This window comes from Pinus tabuliformis, chromosome 8, assembly GCF_031772625.1.
Source record: "Pinus tabuliformis cultivar Carrire ecotype Pingquan chromosome 8, CPIR1, whole genome shotgun sequence".
In the NCBI taxonomy this organism is placed as follows: domain Eukaryota; kingdom Viridiplantae; phylum Streptophyta; class Pinopsida; order Pinales; family Pinaceae; genus Pinus; species Pinus tabuliformis.
The window spans coordinates 589,178,284-589,200,166 of record NC_142294.1 but is presented as its reverse complement, the minus strand read 5'-3'; the positions used below and the strand labels follow the sequence as shown (position 1 = coordinate 589,200,166).

Sequence of the window (21,883 nt, the reverse complement as noted above, 5' to 3'; positions counted from 1 at the left end):
ACACTACAAGTATTAGCAATTTATCATTATCAATCTTTGTATATAGATTGCTATCAGCTGATCCTTTTGAAAAGCCTTGTTGATGGAGGTATTTGTCAAGACGGTAATACCAAGGCCTTGGATCTTGTTTTAGACCATAGAGAGCCTTTCTGAGTCGGCATACAAGTTTTGGATCATTTCCAAGGATGAATCCATCTGGTTGCTCAATATATACTTCTTCTTCTAAGTCTCCATTAAGAAAGGCAGATTTTACATCCATTTGGTATAATTTGAATTTCTGAAAACTAGAAAGAGCAAGGAACATTCTTATGGCTTCAATTCTAGCAACAGGTGCAAAAGTTTCTTCAAAATCTATACCTTCTTGTTGAGCATATCCTTTACAAACAAGTCTGGCCTTGTTTCTAATAACTTCACCATTTTCATTTAGCTTGTTTTTAAATATCCATTTGGTTCCTATGATATTCTTATCCTGAGGTCTAGGAACTAATTCCCAAGTATTATTCTTTTCAATTTGCTCAAGTTCTTGATTCATGGCCTCGACCCAACATTCATCTTTGCATGCTTCACTTACATTTTTAGGTTTGATGTTGGAAAGTAATGCTAGATAGCTTGAAGCTTCTGTAATAGTTCTTCTTGTTTGCACACCTGCCTCTTTCTATCCCAAAATTTGAGTCTCTGGATGATTTTTCTAAACATACATGGATGGAGTCTTTTCTTCTGCCGTTATCTTTTCTTCTGGTGCTTCATTGGTTTCTTCTTCTTCAGAATTTGTCTAATTTGATGTGGAAGGATAATCCTCATCTTCTTCACACTCTTCGGTTTTTACCTGCTTTGGATTTTTGCCTGCTTCATCAACCACAACATCAATACTTTCAATAATTTTCCCAAGTCATTTATTATAACACTTATATCCTTTACTTTGGGAAGAGTAACCAAGGAGAATGCCTTCATTTTCTCTAGGTTCAAACTTGCCAAGTTTTTCATCAGTCCTTTTGATGTAACATTTGCTTCCAAAAGCTTTGAAGTATTTTACAGTAGGAGTCTTACCATACCAAAGTCATGTGGAGTTTGAGTGTTGTTTACCTGAACATTTGCTTTGTTGAGGATATTGATGGCAGCAAATGCAGCTTCACCCCAAAAGGTTGCAGGAGTTCTAGACTCATCTAGCATGGCACGAGCCATTTGTTGAATAGTTATATTCATCCTTTCTACCACTCCATTTTGCTGAGGAGTCCTTGCGGTGGAGAATTCTCTTTTTATTCCATGTTCTTCACAAAAGTCGAATAATTCATCCGAGGTAAATTCCCCTCCTCGATCAAATCAGACGCATTTGATTTTGCGATATGATTCATTTTCAACCAAAGCTTTGAAGGCTTTGAACTTTTCAAATGCTTCATCTTTATGCTTTAGAAGTCCTATCCAACACATTCTGGAAAAATCGTCAATGAACAATATAAAGTACTCTTCTCCACAAGGTGACTTTTTCCTTGATGGACCACGTAAATCAGTATGAACAAGTTCAAGAGGCTTACTAGCTGATCCTTCCTTCTCAGGGAAATGTGCTCTGGTTTGCTTACCAAATTGACATGATTTGCATATTGTATTTTTTGGAATGTTGATATCAAGAAGATCACGAACAGCCTGGAATTTGCATGCTTTCCTTATTTGTGGGAAGCTTAGATGCCCCAATCTTCTGTGCCATAGCCAGTGTTCATCATTTTTTCTTAGATAGCATTGTTGTTGTCCTCCCTTAAGTATGCATAAGTTGTTTGGAGTTCTTATTCCTTTGATCATGGTTTCTCCTGTATCAAGCTCACGAATAACACATCCATTTGATTGAAATACTACTTCATTTCCTTGATCACACATTTGACTAACACTCAATAGGTTATGCTTTAGACCATCAATATACATAACATTCCCAAATTTAACCTTTTCTTTTAAGAGAACAGAAACTTTACCTTTTATGACAGCAAGAGTGTCATTTCCAAATGAGACCTTCTTTTCCTTTTCTAAGGCATTGTATGGCTGAAATTTTTCTTTATCACCTATCATGTGTTTCAAGCATCCACTGTCGATGTACCATTGATTTTCTTGTCCTTCTGCATACAAGGCTATACCACATATTTCTGTTTGTGGTTCTTTCTTCCTCCATATTTTGGGACTCAATGAAGTTTGCTCCTTCTGAGATGTTTCCCGGAATTTACTCCTGCATTCAGAATCTTCATGACTGAAGTTGTTACAGATAGAGCATTCTATTTCATTTTTAAGAAGCGAAAAGTTATTGTGGGTGCTTTTCATGATCCATGTCACATTCCTTTGATTTCATGCTTCTCTAGTCATGATGGTCTTGTAGGCAACACATTGAGCAGCTTGGTGTCTAAAGTTATGACATGAAAAACATTGGCCATTAAAGAAGTTCCTGCGATTATCGAATCTACTGACCCGATGATTGTAGTTTCCATTGAAATTCATTCTTGAAGCAAATTGAGTATGATTTACCTGATGTTGGTTGTAACTTCTATTCATCCTTGAAGTAGATTGAACTTGATTTACTTGGTGAACTGCTTTATGCCTTTGCTAACGATTGTCAAACTGTTCACTGCTCTTCACTGCATCAAGATAGCTTTTAGTGGAGGTTGACGGCTTCTGTGCTTGAGATGCTTCTTCAGTATATCCAAGACCTATCTTTATCAGAGTAGAATGCTGCACTTTGATAAACACCAACTTAAGGGTGTCTATAAAATAGAATGTTCGTGTGGAAAAAGCTACATTGGTGAAACAGGTCGCTCCCTGCAGACAAGACTCAAAGAACATGGAGCTGATATTAGAAATGAAAGGTCTCGTACTTCAGCCTTGGCAGAACACTCCTCAAAAACTAAACACCATGTCTGTTTGGAAAACGCCTCAATTGTCGCAAGGGAAGAACAACATAATAGGCGAAAGATTAGAGAAGCTCTTGAAATTATCAAACATCCGCATAATCTCAACAGAGACAATGGTATGGAGATTAGTAGAAGCTGGCTTCCCCTAATCAGAAAAATTAGGGTCACCAATACTACATCTCAGGTATAGCAATCAGTGGTAGGTTTCCCTCTCCCATTCTAATAGTTTAGTAGTTAAATAGCATTGCTTTAATAAGTTAAGTATAATAATAATAATAGTACTTAATTACGACATTTACAATAATAGCTATTTATCAGTAACTATTATAAAAATTGGTATAAAAAATATTAATTAGTTAATTATTAAAAATTAAAAAATTAAAACATTCAATCATCAATTATTAATATTAATATTAACTATTTATTATTAATTAATTATGAATATTAATATTAATATTAATATTAATATTAAAATTAAAATTAAAATTAAAATTATTTAATATTAATTATTATTAATATTAATTAATTATTATTTACTAATTATTAATTATTAGTCATTAATTATTAATTATTTACATTTATTATTAGGTCTTAGGTCTTCATATTAATTATAAATTATTAATATTAAATATTTATTATTAATTAATTATTAATTATTATTTATTATTTATTAATTATTATTTATTATTTATTTATTATTTATTTATTATTTATTACTAATTATTAATAATTAATATATATGTATTACTAATTTTAATTTTAATACAACACTCTTTAACATTATCATTCATTAAATATCATTTTATAATAAATTTATCACATACTATTTTATAATAAACACTATACTAACATATAATATATATATTAAATATTAAATAAAAAATACTAAGATTACTCATACTATTAATAATACTATACTAATATTAATGCTTATATGAATTAAAATTTATAATAATAACTACTATATTAAAATCAATTAATTATTAATAATATTAAAATTAATTAAAAAGATTTTTATAATAATGATTAATATAATAATAATTTATAATTTGAAACAATTAATATTAAAACAACTGACATTCATCTCATCCTTTAATCTTCTCCCCTCATTACTATTTAATTCCCTCAATTTAGCTCTTCTTCTATCAAGCATTCAAGTAATCCTGATGATGGATCCTAGTTGGGATTTGACACGTTGACGGAAAATAAGTTTTACTGTGGATTCTCTGGTAACTATGTCTTCATCTAAAGTTTCTGATCCTTTAGCAAATCTAAGATTGAGAGCTTTTGTTTTCTCAATAACTTTCCTTAGACCCACAATTTCACATTCTAGTTTTTCATTGTGTTTTTCTCTTTCAGCAAGTTGGAATGTTAGAATATCTATAATCATATTCTTTTCTTCTAAACACATTTTGAGTTTAGAGATTTATTCATAAAGATTATCTTCATCTAAAGCATCCAAGAAATCATCATCTAAAAAAGCCATCAAAAGTCTATAGCCATTATTATCTTCATCACTATTTGATAAACCATCGTTATCTTCATGCATATAGTAGCTCTTCTTACTTATACTTTTTTTTCTATTCCATTTTGCTGATTCCTTACCTTTATCAAGCTTATCTTTATGAGGACATTTGGTAGCATAGTGACTGACTCTTCCACAAGAAAAACATTCGAAAGGTAGTTTACCTCTGAATCTTCCAAAACCCCGTTGAAGGTTCTTGGCAAAGTTTGCTTCTTCCTCTTGTTCTGAAATATGTCCTGATTCATTGAGTTCTTCTCTTCCTAAAGCTTTCAATGTGGCTTCTCTCATGTCTGATGAACCTCCTTTTCTCATTTCTAAAGCAGTTAAGATTCTATGCAGCTATGTCATACTGATACGCTAAAGATCTTGCTTTTCTTCTATGGCATAAACTTTTGATTCAAACTTAGTAGACAAGGATCTTAAAACCTTTTCAACTAAAGTAACTTCTTTTATCTCTTCACCCAAGTTCTTCATGCAATTAACAATCTCATCTATACGTAAGAAGTAATTAGCTATACTTTCATCATTGTGCATTTTGAGAGTTTCATATTGAATTTTGAGAGATTTCAGTTTTGCACGTTTTACCTGATTATCTCCTTCATATCTTAGAACGAACTTGTCCCATATTTCTTTGGCAGTTTTGAGCTGCATAACTTTGACAAATTTTGATTGTGACAGACTCCCCAATAATGTGTTGATAGCCTTGGCATTGGTTTCATATTGCTTTTTACCTGTCGTATCTGTAGGAATTGCTGATGGAAATGTATATCCTCCTTCCATGATTTCCTAGACATATGTTCCAAGAGATTGAAGATAGGCTGTGGTTCTTACCTTCCAATAAATCAAGTTTCTCCCATCAAAGATTGGTGGTCTAATGGATCCCGCTCTTTCGTAGTTACTCATGATGATAGATCTTCCTTCAAGCGATCAGGCTTCTTCTAAAGGACCTGCTCTGATACCAATTGTTGGAAATAATACTGGGGGGGCGGTGAATCAGTATTATTAAGTCAACAATATTTCATTTCCATAATCATATTCATATACGCTACTTAAGTTAATGGAACTTGCATGTATACGCAATTGTATTTAAGGAAACTAGTGTATATCCTGCAAACTTATGATTCAGTTAATTTATCATATGTTGATCTTTAATCAGTGCATCAGAACCATATAAACAGTAACAGAACATACAATCACACACACATGAACACAAGATATAAGGTGGAAACCCAACGTTGGTGAAAACCACCTGCTGCAATCATCTCTATCTTCTTTTTACAATTTTTGTACTGGTGTAGTCATATAGCAGTACGCAGGCTTCTACCTACAGAAGGCTACAACCTTCTCTCGTTCTCCAGCTTCTCCTAGAAGGGAGATACAACCCCCTATCTCTTGTACTAGCTGATATGTTTACTAGTACATAGGTGCTGCCCTACAAAAGGCTACAACCTTCTCTTTTCTTCCAAGGACCATGTTTCATAAATTTTCAGACTGGATCCATCAATAACATCAATCAAACATCAAATATATCTGCATCAATCAATCTCCTTTGCACCAACCAAAACTGAATCAATCAATCACTTCTCAGAATGTTGTAACCAGAATACAGTAACAGTAACCAGAACCCAAGCCAGAACCCAGAACACTGCAACAACAAACAGAAGTAGCTAAAGCATATTTTATGAGGTATACGCTACTTCAATGTGTCGAACCTGCGTACATACGCTGTTTTCTCAAGGCGAACCTACGTATAGATCTGCAAATCAAATTTAAGATGTATACGTTGTTTTGATATGCATAACCAGCATGTATACGTGCCTTTTCTAAAGTGAACCTGCATACAGATCTATAAATGATGATTTAATCTTTACAACAATTCCGGACTTCAGTTATACCCAAATCATCATATTTATAGTCTACAACATGTGCTAGTTATTCAGATAAAAGATCAAAACACAAAAATATACTTCACTTAAAGCCTTGATATCTTGACCCATCATTAGATCTTATCCTTCATCAAGCGCTAAGGTTCATCCTTGATTCAGATCCAGCTGTGCACCATAACCCAATAACCTGTATTCTAGATCTTACTCTTCATTAGATATTCAATGCATGAGTGTCTTTACCTAATGATCTTCTCCTCCTTTTATATTCTTAGACCTTACTCAATACCATGGACCAAAAGCACTTAGAACCAATACCTTGCACCAAATACCTAGGGTCAACACTTCGGACAAGATACCTTGGACCAATACCATGGATCAAAATACCATGGACCAAATACCACGAACCAAAACTAAGTTTTTGAACGTGTACATGCCTTTCCTTCCGTGAAAGTGCGTGTGTACGCTATACACGCCTTTTGGTCTGCGAACCCGCATGTACACATGGCTCAATCAATGGGGAACCTGCGTATATCTCTCTTTCTTCATTCTGTGAGCCTAAACTGTGATCTACAATCTGTGTGAGTTTCCATCAAGGACAACGCCTATGTCATAGTGCCAAATTTGTATCATAATGCCAACAAGTTTTCTAGCCCACTTGAATGCTACTTTAATCCCTCAAAGTGTGCATGTCCTTAGGCCTAATACACCTACCCTTCTTCCAGTCTTGTTCTCCTTCACAAGTACAGGACTTAGGGCTCTTCTTTGACAATGACCTAACAACCATTCAACTGTACTTGGACTGTCATCAATTTTCCCAACCACATTCAATTCTTCTATTGATCTAGGGCCCACAACATTGCCCTCAACTAGGGCTCTTCAGTTATGCCACCTAATAGTGATTTGAGTCCTCTCAAAATCATAATTCTTGTGTTTAAATTACTTTGTTTTCCAACCTATGAACAAATATGAACTACTCCTCTTATCATCCTTCTAACAATGTGTATATGACTTAAGTAGGGTCACAAATTGTCCACTAACACTGCAATGAGTAAATATTTATAGGTTTCTTCATATATCTATCGAAAACTCTATTCACAATCCACCAAAATCAACTCTTCTTCATGTCAATCCATTCCTCATATGGTACATTTCTTATACTTAATATTTTACTCAAATTCCACCCTCCTTTGGGTTTACTATCTCCACACATAATTATACAAACCATCTTCTAGCTATGTGGTCTATATTGCAGAGATAAACCTCACTCTAAGGGTCACGACCCCTCTTCTTCTACACAAATTTATCATAGTCTTAAGGGCATACCTTATGGACTGAACATGCTAGGAAACCACCCTAACTAGGGCATTATACTTTTGTTCTAATTTCTTTAGAACAAACCCTACCCCCTATAGAAAAAATAACAACTCTTGCCTCCATAAGAGACTCGGCCTAGCTCATATGGATCCATAGATTCTCGGAACTTCTCTAATCGAATCTTGACCTGAACTTTTGATCTCTATGACCCTCAAACTATGATTACCTTAGTCGATATTACACCTCTCGATACTTTTGTTTTGGCCCTAAATTCCAGTGTAATGCCTCCTCCATTTGTGTTGGTCTTTATCCCAAAACTTGTGGCCTACTAACCTCCACAAGATAGGGTCTCAACCGTCTCTGCTATTTCATAATTTTATTCAACCTTGACATAGAAACACCAATGATATCACATGCCCAAATTCTCATGAGCTGCCTCTCTTGAACTCGATCTACCAAAAGAGAACCAACAATATGCCATCCTACTTCCTAGCTCAAACCCATTAAGGTATGCAACATTCTTGTGAACCCTCACATGATGATCTTGCTCTTGGTGGATGATCATGGCCTCCCTTTAGCAACCCTTACTTAGCCCTCTAACTCGACCTACCGTAGGACTACATCTCTCCTTGCCTCCTTGATCAAATGAGGTACTTCTCACTTGATGTTCATGTCTTCATACTAAGGAATCCTTAAATATCGTTTCCTATAAAGGCTGCTTAGGAACCCTCTAGAACTTACAAGTTTATCCACTTAGACATTAGGAAATATTAATTTTCCTTTTTATTTTTCTTTTAGATTTTAAACCCGAGATTGGGTCAAAAACCCCTTCGCTTGGGTCCTTTGCCCACAAATCCTTTTGTGACCAAACTCACAAACCCATCTCAGTAGGATTGTGGAGTACCTCCCAAGCTACACAATTCAACAACATAGTCTAATTGTAGTAATCGTACCTTCGTCAAGCTCTTGTAGTCAAGCAAGGAATTGGTTGGGTTCCCAAATTGAAATTTGAGTAAGGCCCCTTTGATCCTTTGACCTAGATGCATGGTTTTTATCCCATATCCAGCAACAAAATCGTAAATTTTCCAAAACCCACCTGAGCTTAGCTATCTAGCCTAAAATCCTTTACATTCTAGTCATCTCTTGGCTGTGATTTCATAGAGAGAGCCTTCTCTGGTTTGTTAGGGCCAACTATGAAACTAAAAGCTTGGTCTATGGTTACTTTCGTCAATCTCCTCATCAACCTGGGACATTGTGGAGGATAATAGAGGGCATGACAACTAGGGAGTGCCAAGGAGTTCTAGTGAATGTAAGGTTCCAAAGTCATGGAAAAATGTAATGCTAGTTGTGAGGTCATGACTGCCAAGGTGTGTTAGGGAATGCTAGGGCATGCTAACATGTGCCAGATATTACAAAGACATGTCAAACAAGCTAAGATGTGCCAAGTGCTAAGGCATGCCAAGATGTACAAGGGTGTGACAATGCATGCTAGGGACTATCAAGGAAACAAAATGGAGGAACAAGTTAAACTATAAAGAAATGAGCACATAATAGGGTTAATAAGTCATCAATTTACCTTTTCCATAAGGGACATGCTAGGCACACCAACACTAGCTGCCAATAGGTTCCAAGTGCCAAGTGTCAATGCATTCTAAGTTCCAGATCTTCTGTCGTTTATTCTCATCTAGTTTCCAATAATTGATCTAAAATAACTTTAATATTAAACCATGCCAAAACATACCAAGTCATCTCAAAGCATGACAAACATGCTAAGACTTGCCAAGTGCCAATGTGTAACAAGTGCTAATGTGCATCAAGGAGTGTGATGCATGCTATGAAGTGGCAGTGCATGTCGAAGAGTTCTAAGGTCTGCTAGAGAGTGTCAATGCATGCTGAGGAGTGTTAAGGAGTACTAGGACAACACAAGGGAGCACTAGGTCAAAATGCATGGAAGTGAATGAATATGAGGGTGTGTCGGTGAGTGTCAATGAGTGTTAGCTGTCATGCCAAGGATGGAGTGAAAAGGTATGTTAAGCACAGGTAAGGCATGCCAGGGAATGTCAATAAGTGCTAGAGTGTGCTAGGTAGTTCCAGGGTGTGTTAACATGTGCAAAATAGTGCCAAGGCATGCCAGGTGCTAAGACATGCTAGGATGTGCAAGCTGCCAAAGTATGCTAATATGTGTCAAGGAGTTCCAAGGCAACAAAATGAATAGCCAAGCTAAAATGCAAGGAAATGAACACGTAATAGAGTTAATAAGTTGGTACTTTATATTTTTCAAAAGGGGCATTCTCGGCACACTAATAATATGTTCCAATACATGCCAAGTGCCAATGTGGTCCAAGTGTTAATATTTGTCAATGCACTATTATTCGAAGGTGTTCCAGGGCATGCTAGTGACTAAGGGAATTCCAACACATGCTAGGGGAGTGCTATGTTGTGCTAGGGCATGCCAACATGTGCTTGGGCGTCCTACTCATGGAAAGATGTTCTAGGTACAAAGATGTTCGAGGTACAAAGATGTTCCAAGACATGCGAGGTGCCAAAGAATGTTAGTGTACTGTTCCAAAGCATGTTAAGGTGTGCCATGATTGTTGGGGAGTGCTAGGTCTCTCTCATTAATATAATTGACAGAGCTTGATTATGTATTGAATAATATAGTTCCTACACACACTAGTGGAACTTTATTTAAAGGAAATTTGCTAGATAATAAACCTAATAGAGATGAATCATGTGTTCACTCATAGGAAAACTATATTCTTATGACTTGAGGGAAATGATAGACACTAATTACTTCTTAACAAATTGACTGACTATTATAGCCACTATGACCTTGGACATATAATTAAAAATACTCCACAACAATGGCCTTAAATCGTTAACTTTTGACAAAAAATATCGTAACAGGTACATAGCGTCATCAAAAACTCATTGGAATGATTAATGATGATGAAAATTTTTGTACTGTCACCAAAAGTAATCAAAAAGAGCATTGGTGAGGATCAATAAAAGATCATCACTTGAAGTGTCACAAAATAGAGAATTAGTGATGGGCCTTTAACGACCCTCACCAAAAGTGTCACCGAAGAGAGAATTAGTGATGGGCCTTTAACGAACCTCACCAAAAGTGTCATTGAAAATGGCTTTGGTGACAAACCTTAAAGGACCATCACTATATACACTTACAACAACGATTTTTTAAAGACCATCACCATATGCGACATTGGTGACGGACCTTAAAGGTCCGTCATAGAAATGAAGCATCATCAAAAACTCATTGGAATGATCAATGATGACAATCATTTATTGACTATCACCAAAAGTAACCAAAAAGATCATTGATGACTGTCAATAAAATATCGTCACTAGAAGTGTCACCAAAGAGATAATTAGTGATGGGCCTTTAACGACCCTCACCAAAAGTATCACCAAAGAGAGAATTAGTGATGGGCTTTTAACAACCCTAACCAAAAGTGTCACCAAAGAGAGAATTAGTGACGGGCCTTTAACGACCCTCACCAAAAGTGTTACCAGGGAGACAATTAGTGATGGGCCTTTAACAACCCTCACCAAAAATGTCATCGAAAATGTCTTTGGAGATAAACCTTTAAGGACCATCACTATATACACTTACAAGAACGCTTTTTTAAAGACTGTCACCATATGCAACATTGGTGACAAACCTTAAAGGTCCGTCACAAGCATGACCCTCTACAATGACCTTTTTTCTTGTAGTTGTGGGAATGATTCTTACCCTCCCTACCTTAGTTTAAGCCCTACAATTGAAATGTTGAGTTCCTAATGGATATATCATTGCAATGGATTGAAAGGAAAAGAATTACCACAAAAGGAATTCCACAAATTTGAAAGGAAAGGCATTACCACAAAAGAGGCATTACCAAAAAATGAATTACATAGATTTGAAAAGAAACACATTACCACAAAAAAAACTTATTCATCTTTGAAATTCTTTGTTCTCTATTCCCTAAAAATTATTATTGATTAGCCTTGTTCACTATTACTTAAAGATTCTAGGATGTACCATCCTTACTATAAATGGTCTTTCTCTCTATTCCCTATTACCTTGGGTACCATCCTCACCACAAAAGGCCTTTTCCTCCATTCATAAATATTATAAGATTTAACTTGGGTACCATCCTTATTACAAAAGGAATTACACATTTAGTATTGTTGTTGATTAGCCTTGTTACTTATCCCTTAAATATTCTATGGTTTACCCTGGACACCATTCTTACCACAAAATGAATTATGCATTTACATATATTTGAAAGGAAAGGAATTACCACAAAAGGAATTACGCATCTCTGAAAGGCCTTGTTCTCTATTCCTTAAATATTTTTGTTAACTATCCTTGTTCTCTATTCCCTAAAGATTCAAGTATGTACCATCCTTACCACAAATGGCCTTTCTCTCTATTCCCTATTACCTTGGGTTCCATACTTACAATAGAATGCCTTGGTCTTTGTTCCCTAAACATTTTACAGTGTACTATGCTTACCATAATTGATCTGTCTCTCTATTCCCTATTACCATGGGTGCCATCCTTACCATAAAAGGACTTGTTGTCTATTTCCTAAAGATTATAAGGTTTATCTTGAGTAAGATACTTATTACAAAAGTAACTGCACATTCAATCTTGTTGTCGAATAGCCTTGTTCCCTATCCCTTAAATATTTTATAGTTTACTCTAAATACTATTCTTACCAGAAAAAGAATTACACATATCCACCATACACAACTATAGAAAGGCATTACAACAAAAAATAATTAGAAATATATATCATACATTTCTATAAATTCTCTTTTCCCCATAAATTTTAGACTTAACTCTAAATATCAACCTTACAACAAAAACAATTACACATCCATACCACATATAAATATAGAAAATTCCTTTAGAAATAAAAAAATACAGTTTCATAACATTTATATTCAAATATTTAAACATGTCATCCTCCTAAACATGTCACTCCTCTCTTCTTATAAATTAACTATATTAAAGAATGATAAAATCACAATGTCGAAAGATACACACAAAGACCTTCCATTACTATCAAAATCATCCTATACATATATGAGAAAAATCTACAACCTTGTTTTTATTGTTCACAATTTTCATTTACAAAAAAACATAATTGTTATACATGACACTAAACACTATCTCATTTTATTTTAAATTCTAAGTTACGTCTAGCTAAAGACCAATCTATAAGAAGGATGGAAAAGTTATTTGTTCATTAAAAAGTTGCTGTCACTAAAATTGTGTGAAGGCTAATAAAATATAAACAGCCTTTAAAATAATGTGACCCCACAATTAACTACCACTATTAATATCAAAAATATTTTCATTTATAAACATCTTTAAATTAACAAAAAACAAAAAAACATTTCATAATTAAATATACAACTTACTTTTCAAGAATATAAAGATTATAGATTCTTCTTTCTAATTAGTATGTATGTCAACGGAACCCACCATGGGTTATCACTGGTTGACTCAGGGAAAAAGTGATAATTTATCGTTTTAGGTTTTTCTTTAATCATTTTATGTTAGCTATATTTATTGAGGTTATCACTGGTTCACACATGGAAAAATGATAATTTATTGTTATAGGTTTTTCTTTAATCATTTTATGTTAGTTATATTTATTGATTATCTCGAGAGGTGTATTTAATATATGAGGGTAAAGTGTGATGCTATGTACACTCAATGTTAATTTAAATAAAATATTTTATAAATAAAAATAAGCGGGTTATAATAAAAAATAATAATGAATAATATGTTCAGTTAATTTTAATTTTTTAGTTGAATTATAATTTAGTACTAAAGTGTTGTAAAAATATTTTACATTTATTTTCTGTTATAAATAAAATATTTCAATATTTATATAAAGTAATATAATTTTATATCAAATTTAAATAGAGACAAACTAATTAAAATTGAGAAAAAAACGGTATATTTTCTCTTTTGAGTGTTAAAATGTATTTATTGCAATACAAAATTTAAATAAATTATTGGAATATTAATGTCAATAAATCTATTGTAATATCAATTTCATATATAGAAAGAAAATGCATATATATGTATATATATACGTGGTGCCTAATAAAATATTTAAATGTAGAAAGAGAAAAAGAAATTGAAAGTGAAGTAAAAAGTCTAATTACTTTTTATTATGATAACGATGATTAACATCCACTAAAATTAATATAGTCTCTTGGACGGTAAAGTAAGAGATTGATTTATATTCTTTAACATTTTATTTTTATGATCGAAAAGAAGGGATATAAATGTTCCTAGATCTCTGTAGTTTTGTTGACTTCACAACTTAAGAAGGTTGGTAGTGTGGCAAAGATTTTGAAAATTAGAATAGGTGTGAGAAAGAGTTGGACAATCCACGAGAAAGAAATTTTCATATTTTACCCTCTTAATATGCTAAAGATGACAAACTCTATCATCCCAAGTTGTTTTGGGAATAGATTCAAGTCACCTCGGTTTCACTCTAAAACTCATGAGAATTCATTTTTATCTTGGCAATGTTCATTTTCTTTTTAGCACGAGTCAAGACATAAAAATAATTATGGTTTTGGAGATTGAAATTAATCACCTCCTTATAAAAAGTTAGCTTCATTTTTCCCAAAATAAAAAAGTGATGGATAATTCATTCAAATTTTTATGTAAATTAATATATTACATTTAAAATATTAATATAATAAAAAATTTAATATATGTTATAAATTAAAAATTTCCATATGAATTAAATAATGTTAATATGTATTTAAAATATTAATATAATAAAAAATTTAATATATGTTATAAATTAAAAATTTCAATATGAATTAAATAATGTTAATATGTATTTAAAAAATAAATTAATAGCAGGAAAATATTTTACTATGTTTTAGTGTCAACTAAAAACTCTCTCAAGTGAAAAAAAAAAGTAATTTTTGTGACTAAAATATTTTCAATTTTTCAATTTCTTTGGTCAATTTTCTCTGAAATCTAAACAAAATTTGAGTTAAACTATTAAGTGTAAAAAAATTCAAAACATTAAATCCATTTATAAATTCAAGTCCTTTGAAGACATATACAATAAGTGGACGGTTCATGTCTCCCCTTGTAGCGATTAAATATAGGTCGTTGACGGTTGAAGTCCTGCGACCCAGCTATTCAAAATGCGTTTCAGTAGCGATCATTTATCCAAAATCTTTGAATTTTAATGCTCGGCAGAGGTTTCCTACAGGTTTCGATGTTGTTTATGACAACTAATGAGACGTTCGCATCCTAACGGAATAGATACATATACTGATTTGTTTGACTAGAAGCGAATGAATCAGGTAACTTCTATCTGAAAGTTAAAAATGGAAAAGTCCCTCTCGATTAAAAATGGATTACGTTGAAAGGAAGGAAAATCCTCGAATTGGCCATCTTCACTTGTAGATTAATACGTTTAAACCTGAAACCAATATGATTTTCTATTATCTTTGAAGAAACCTTTGAATAGAAATGATGGAAACGAGAAAGATTTAGAATGAAGGGCTTCAATACAAACCCTTACGGAAATCCACAAGGGAAGAAATCTGAAACAAATAATCTATTTAAGATAGCACTATCTTTTCATGAAAAGGTTCAACGCAAACTCTTACGCAAATCCACAAGTGAAGAAAAATGAATTTTTCACCTAGGTGGAAAAACCTATCAACTCAGGTGTCAAAACCAACAGTGAGGACAGCCATCTCTGGCTGCTATTCGCGAATGTCGGTTTGACTCATCACAGTTAGATAGGAAAACCACGCCACCTGAAATAACCCGCTGGTGGTCCGTAAGGGAGCAGGCTCATCACTCCTGCCAGATGCCTCTGGGTCTTGGGCCGTTAACCTGTTTCCTTACGTCCGAGGAAGACGAGCTCTTAGCCAAGCAGAAGCAGTTTTACGGCATACTCCAGGCCGAGAAGAAAAATGAATTAGATAATCTATTTAACCTAGAAATATATTTTCACATTATGTTGAAATTAAGGAAAATCTTAGAATTTGTGACTTTCTCTTGCAGATTGATACGTTTAAACCTAATAACCGATATGCTTTGGTATTATGTTCAGTTTGGTTAGAAATAGTAATTATTTCTGCGTGAAGATCTAGCAAGATATAAGTTGATTGATTCTTGAAGAGACAAGTTGAGTACAAGTTGAGTTAACCTTAAGTGTAAGTTAACTGAGTAAAGTACTCTAAGTTAACTGAGTAAAGTATGAGTGAGTTTGAGTTTAGTGTTATTTTAGAAAAAGTCAAATATAATATGTTATTTTGAGTGGCTTGTTGAAAAAGAAAATAAAGTTTATCTGATCATTGTAATCAAGTTAAGTCAAATTAATCAAGTTAAGTCAAATCAAGTGTGTGTGATAGCCAATAGTCACAGCTCTATGGATGGTTGCATGTGAAATCAAGTTTGTGTTATCAATAAAAGAAGACCAACAACTCATTTTTTTTATTGTGAAATTGTGTGTTTTTTTTTTCATATCAGAGCTGAGATTAAATTACAAGTTCCGAGGAGATTTTAAAGAGCTAAAGCCAAGGAAGAGTCAGAGTATTCAAGACTATGCAACCTGGTATCAGCTGAGATTAAATTACAAGTTCCGAGGAGGTTTTAAAGAGCTAAAGCCAAGGAAGAGTCAGAGTATTCAAGACCATGCAAAGAGTACAAAAGAAAATTTATCAAATTGGAAAGGGAGTTGTCTTTAATACGTTTTTTTGGATTTTCTGGTGTTCGAATTCGACGGATTTTCTGGTGTTCGAATTCGAAAAAATTGAGGTGAAATCTTGATTTGTGTTATTTAAACTGGTTTTTTAATTGTATATATGAATTCAGCACACTGAAAAAACCCTAGAGAACTTGGATTATGCAGGGTTACTCAACAAACTTGTGATTTCAATAAATTTCTTCCAGATTTCAAAAAAATTAAACTGGAAAAACCTGGAAAAAGTTTCAAAATATCGCAATAAAGACAATTCGATTAGAAAATGCCTGTCGTAGCTGCAATGAACCATCGCGTTTGCAATGAACCATCGCGTTTTCCTTGAACCACGTTTCAGCATTATGGAAGAATTTAGCCTGACCGTGAAAAGTAGTTGAGATGTGTTTGCTTTTCGATACAGCTAAAGGCAAATTTTTAAAGATATAACAGAAATCTACAATAGTCACGCGACAAGTCTACAAAGGTTTCAAAAAGTTCATTTTAAAAGTCACGAGAACATGTTAATCATAAAGATGGTAAGCACATATTAACATTTGGTTTTTAATTCCTATTCGTGATGTATTTTTTAAAGGGCAAAGAACAATGGGCATATTTAAACATCTTATTTGCCAAGGTTGTTCTAAATTGAAACGTTATTAAAAGATATAATTGAAAGGTTTCAAAAAGGTTTATTTCGGAAGGGGTGTTTTTTAAAAGGAGTTTTGAGAGTTATTATAGTGCATAGGAAAGTTTGAAAAAGACTTTGTCAAATTCGTTCCCAAGTGTGTTTGAAAAAATATTAAAAAGAAAATTAAAAGGTTTATTTATATGAATAAAAAATAAGTTGCGTGGTATTTGAAAAGGGTTTTTTTTATTGGAAAGTCAGTTTAGGGTTTTGCAAAAGGTTTGTTTATCATTAAAGTTTTTTGTTTTGTGAAGTATGACAGTTTTTTGGGTGAAGGTTGTGCCTTATGCGAGCGCATATCCAAAACCATATTTGTTTTTTGAGAGTGATATGGAAGGAAGCCTCATGCAATAGGGAAAGAATCCATAAGACAGAAGAAAGGCAATAGTCATGGGTCACAAAGTGTGACTGAAGAATGTTAAGAAAAGGAGTTGCAATGAAGAGGCATAGATCATTTCAATATTTAGACAGCTTCAAGCCGCAATAGAGGATCTGAGAAGTATAGAAGAAGACTTAGAAGAGATCAGGGGTGATTGGTGTATCCTAGATTTGCTATTCAACCTCTTATGTTTATCGCTAAATATTTTGATCATTTGGTTATCAAAATGTTAACTTTTCTTCAAGGTAAAGATTCAATTGAGTATCACTCTAATAACCCATATGATGAACTATACAATGCTTTAGCATTGGATTTTGTAAGAAAGGGATTGGATGAGAATTTTTTGTGCAAGGTAGTAAAATGTACAACTTCCAAGCAAGCATGGAAGATCCTAGAAGTCGAATTTGGTGCAAGGGGGAGTGGCATGCAGCAACAAGATTTGTCACACTTTATTGAATCAGTTGCAGATGTGAGAGTATATGAGCAAGACTCTGGGAAGACAACAAAACTTGGAGAATCCGATGAAGAAGATGCAACAAAGATTGTAGAGAGAGAAGTTGAAGCCTCTTTGTGTGAAGTAGAGCAAAAACATACAAATGCTCAAAGAATCCATTGTAACATGGATGGTGAATATGATGGAGAATCCCGCTATGACAAGAGACGTGTGGATGATGACTGCAAAGAGAGATGTGAATTGGTGAATCCAACCATAGCTGATGGATTTGCTGAAGTTGAAATTGTTAATGAGCACATGCATGCTTGGATATCTCACCATAATATGGATGAAAATTATGTTGATGTTAACTTTGATGAATATAATTTAACTAGTGATGAATGGTTGCACATGATGCAACATAAAGAACAGATTGTTATGTTGTTATTTGGTGAGAAAATCTCACTTGTGTCTGGAAGCCAAGTGGAAGACAACTTGTTTGCAGTAGTAGAGGTTTGTAAAGGAGTGGAAATTAAGGAAGATAAATAAAAGGAATCTCTCAATGCATAGCATAAAGAAGATATTTGTAACATTGATCTTGAGTGTGCAAAGTACAAGAAAAAAGCAGTAGTACCCAATGTGAAAGTGAAGAGAAAGAGATGGGCATTTTTGGAAACAAAGAAGAAAGCATTGAAACCATTTTTCAACAATTGATTCATGAATAAATAAAATTATGCTATCAAGAAATATGGCAGAAATATGATGAATATGAAATGCAAAAATAAGAGAAAAGAAGACAATTTGAAGATAAAGAGTTGTGGTAGCAGTCTATGAGTGAAAGAATATTTGAAGAAGAAGCTATATAAAACAAGATCATATTACTTTTCAAAAAAAATACAAGACAAGTAAAAGAAACATTCCAGCAGCAACAAGTGAGGAAATATGGTGCGTACAACAATAAAGCACAAAAGAGAATGAACCAATTTCGAAGGTATAGAATTTGGAAGAAACAAAAGAGAAAATGAAAAATTGTCAAAGTTTTGAGTCATTGTAAGCGTAGCTAAGACTTAGACCAATAGGCATGTTTGAGCTATGATTGAGTCAATTTTTATTCTAAGCCTAGTAGGCATAGTTGAGTCATATGACAGTAATTAAGGGGAATTGCTTGAAATAGTAATTACTCTTGTGTGAAGATCTAGTAAGAACCAAGTCAAATGATGCTTATAAAGATAAGTTGAGTTAAGCGTAGTCTAGATTTAGAGTGCGAGTTAACTGAGTCAAGTATGAGTGAGTTTGATTTTAGTCTTATTTTAGGAAAAGTCAAATATGGTGTGTGTTTGCATGTTGAAGTTATTTTGAGTGATTCGCTTCTTGAAAAGAATAAATACCCCTCACCAGATTCATTGTAATCAAGTTAGGTTGAATCAATTGTGTGTGAAATACAAGAGCTACAACTATATAGATATGTGAAATCAAGTTTTTGTGACCAATAGAAGAAGAGTAGTATTTTATATTCTTTATGTGTGTGGAGTTGTGTTTTCTTTATCTTCCTTTCCATTAGGTTTATGAAACAAGAAAGCTTTAGAATGAAAAGCTTCAACACAAAACCTTATGAAAGTGGCGAAGAAATATAAGATATAAGATAGACATCTATTGAAGCTAAAATATTATCCGTTGAAAGTTATAGCAAAATTATCTAGAAATAAATCTTGAAAGAAAACTTTACATAGAAATTTGACACACTAAACCTATTGGAAAATTACTGTAGAAAATGATCGCAATGCAAAGACACAATGAATTTTCTTGTGTAAAACTGTCAATAAATCTGTAAGACAAAAATAATAAATGATATTGTCGCTTACTTATTTTTATATTTTCCATTATATGTTTAGATAAATTATTCAAGAATGAAAATGAGACAATACATCTTTAGAACAAAAACTTTTCATACAAAACCTTACACAAATTTTGGAAAAAAATATGATGAAATGATAAAGATTTATAATGAGTTTTCCGTATCAAACTTTTGGAAAATCCTTAATATTCCATTATCAACCTAAACTTTATGCATATTATTCAAAAGAAATAATGAAGAGAAGCAACTTTATAACGAAAATGAAATGTGACAAATCATTTATACAAATTATTCAAAAAAAAATAATGAAGAGAAACAACTTTGTAACGAAAATGAAATGTTACAAATCTACTAGTGAAAACAATGAAACAAAATGCCTTAAAGATTAAATTTTGAAATCCTCCAAACCCCTAGAAAATGATGGAATGCAAAAGCTTCCAGATGAATTCCTTTTCAATTCAAATTCGTGGTTCAACTACATGGGACGAATTAGTTGCCATTGTTTCTTTCCACTTGTAAAACGTATCACATATAACAACGGGGAGTTCCACTCATATTATTAGTCCCTGCCATCTGGCATTCGGCAGGGACTATTGTAATCGATCGGGGGCAGATAGCATTAGTTTCCCCAAATAAACACTGTGTTATATGCTGGTTATTACAAAGTTTTCAAACGCTGGATTAATGAGCTGTGCCGGATAACCAAAGTTTCATTTCTAACTTAACTTTTGCCATCTTATTTGGCCTCTTCCCGAGGCGGAAGAGGCCCGACCATAGCTTAAAAACCAATTTAAGCCTCCTGCATTCTGGCTAACCGTTAACGGGTTTGAACTAATGCTGGCATTAAATCTGTGGCATTTCATGTTCTTATTGCATTTGAGCTATCTGAGGAGGCTGAACGTGTCACTCTGCATGGAGAACAGATGCTGTCGGCAAAGGTGTTATAGTAAGCATAAGAGGCAGAGCCAATTCCAGGCGTAGTCCAGTAGTGGCTTCATCAGCACCGCCATCTCGCTTGCGTACTGAAAGAGAAAGCACACAGGGGCTGTTGCGGCTGTCGGGAAGATCATTAATAGTTCCTTCGCGTCTCAGCTGTGCCAGCCTCTTTGACCTACGCAGGCTCTGGGGTTTTACCTGAAATGAAAAAAGAACGACATCAAAGCTCAGGTATTCGAGAAGCAATCTTTGTCCGTCTTTATTTTTATTGTGTGACAATTTTTTCAGATAGAAATAGTGTTGCAATCTTAGCTTACTATAAGCAAGTTCTTGAATATGAAATGTTATAAAAACACTCACCAAATGCAGGAACAAACATATAAACAACATCAGAATTGATAGATAACGCATGTAGAGTTAACATAGAAATAGACAAATTTATATAAAGTTTTGGAATATGAAATGTTATAAAAAGACTGACCAAATGCACGAACAAACATAACCAAAATCAAAATTAATAGGTGATGCATGTAGAATTAGCATAGAAATAGACAAATTTATATCATTTTTCTCGTCAAGATAATTTACCTTAAGCAATTTCGATTGTTATAGCTAATACCAAGTGCCTTTCTTTTCTTACCCAAGCAATTCTGACTGGTCCAGCAAATACGAGGTGTCGATATGTATCTCTTTGCAAGCGAACCTGGTGTATAGGTGAGTCTTGTTTTTTGATATAAATTTTCCTATCAAGCTAATTTACTAGCGTGCACAGCAATAAAAGCCGAAAAAATTAAAAATTATGATTGTTAAACTATTGTCTGAAAATACTGTTGTTGCTAAACTATTCCATATAAACCCAGGATTACTCACTATATCTTTCCTTTTTTTGCAAACAGGCTGGAGGTTGGAGTGCGATTTATGCCATCTGGCATTCGGCAGGGACTATTGTAATCGATCGGGGGCAGATAGCATTAGTTTCCCCAAATAAACACTGTGTTATATGCTGGTTATTACAAAGTTTTCAAACGCTGGATTAATGAGCTGTGCCGGATAACCAAAGTTTCATTTCTAACTTAACTTTTGCCATCTTATTTGGCCTCTTCCCGAGGCGGAAGAGGCCCGACCATAGCTTAAAAACCAATTTAAGCCTCCTGCATTCTGGCTAACCGTTAACGGGTTTGAACTAATGCTGGCATTAAATCTGTGGCATTTCATGTTCTTATTGCATTTGAGCT

At 33.7% G+C, this 21,883-nt stretch overlaps 1 long non-coding RNA gene across 1 annotated transcript; it reads left to right on the top strand.

The window, feature by feature from the left end:
* Positions 1-20,673: 20,673 nt before the first annotated feature.
* On the top strand, positions 20,674-21,568 carry LOC149236831 (uncharacterized). The gene is made up of 3 exons (XR_016246255.1): positions 20,674-20,879; positions 21,294-21,362; positions 21,545-21,568. It is a non-coding gene; the product is annotated as an uncharacterized LOC149236831 (long non-coding RNA).
* The last annotated feature ends 315 nt before the right edge of the window (positions 21,569-21,883 follow it).